Source organism: Buceros rhinoceros, unplaced genomic scaffold (genome assembly GCF_000710305.1).
Source record: "Buceros rhinoceros silvestris isolate BGI_N320 unplaced genomic scaffold, ASM71030v1 scaffold18021, whole genome shotgun sequence".
Classification (NCBI taxonomy): domain Eukaryota; kingdom Metazoa; phylum Chordata; class Aves; order Bucerotiformes; family Bucerotidae; genus Buceros; species Buceros rhinoceros.
The window spans coordinates 33,009-34,405 of record NW_010396285.1 but is presented as its reverse complement, the minus strand read 5'-3'; positions in this window follow the sequence as shown (position 1 = coordinate 34,405).

Here is a 1,397-nt window from a genome sequence, read left to right as displayed (position 1 = left end):
TGCTGAACGTGTAGCTGCCACCGGGGCTCAAAGGAAAGCTGCAGTGTGATGCTCTCCGGTCAACAACTGGCTAAAGCCGCCACGTATAAATTAAACAAGGTGGCAGGGGACTGGTGGAGGCAACTTGGTGCCTCCACTCCCTTCTCACGCTGATTTGAATTTCCCAAGTGTCTCCGGAGAGCAGCAGGCTCGACTTTCTGCTGAGAAGACTCAGTAAAATGGCACCTTGCATTAATGATACCAACGTTATTCACAGCAATTAACAGCGTTTCTTTGCTACCCCATATAGGTATTTCCAGGTGGATGGGCAGTAGTTGAAGATGGCACTGCAGCTCTCCTTTAAGCAGAGCAAATTCGGTTTAAAAAAAAAAAAAATCACTAGAAGTATATATAGGTACATAACCCCTAACCCTAATCTTACTTCCAAAAAATTAAGGACCATACGCTTAACAACAACAAAAACAGGCACAGGCTGCATTTGAACTGTCACACACGAATCTACACATTGGCATCAGCCACCGCCGCACAGGGACGCAGCGCTGGAGCAGTACAGGCACATGTACCTCCCCCGCAGCCCTCCAGAGCGGCAAGTGCAGCCCCGTCCCTCCACCAGGCTGCACAGGGGACGGAAACACTGGAACGTGAATCCACCGTGGTTCCTGAAGCAGTGACTATTTCTCATCGCCAGTAACGAAACTGATCATTGATTCAATGAAGGGATTTAGTTGGTTGAAAATTTTCATGTGTTAAAGAAGACGAGTCCTTCAAATCAGGTTGAGATTTTATAAAAATTCACATTCTGTAAATGAGCTTTCACAGTTACACAGACGGGGCTGATCCTCGTGTGGAAGTGGAGACACAAAGCCTTTCACTCATTCCCGCTTCAGAGCCTTCCCAGCGCTGCTCACCTTGACCTGCAGCACCTGAAATACTCCTGCACATGTACGCGTGTCGTCACCGGACTCGCAGTGGCATCGACCAGCGCTGGTGCTCAACAGGGCCCTGCAGTCTAACAGAATCCTGCCAAAGGGGAAAAGAAGTTCAGAGAAACGCTCTGCAGGCGCGGTGCTTGCTTTGGGCTGGTCCGGCGTGGCTTCCCTTCTTCCTCCAGGACCGTGCTTAGCTCACCTCGTGGGCTGTAGCCGAGTTAACAGATAAATCAGCAAAATACTCACTCTACGTTTTCAATTAAGAAAAAGAAAGAAATCTTTAAACAACTGTGTTTCCCACCGCCCCCCAACCCTTCCCAGTTCCTAAGTCTGAAGAAGAGGGAATTAGTAAAAACACATAAATGGCTGTTTAAAATATACGAAGTAAAAACTGAATTTGCTATTAACCATTTGCAGAAGAGGCAAAGTAGCAGTTATACAAATTACACAAAATCTACCGCAATTCTT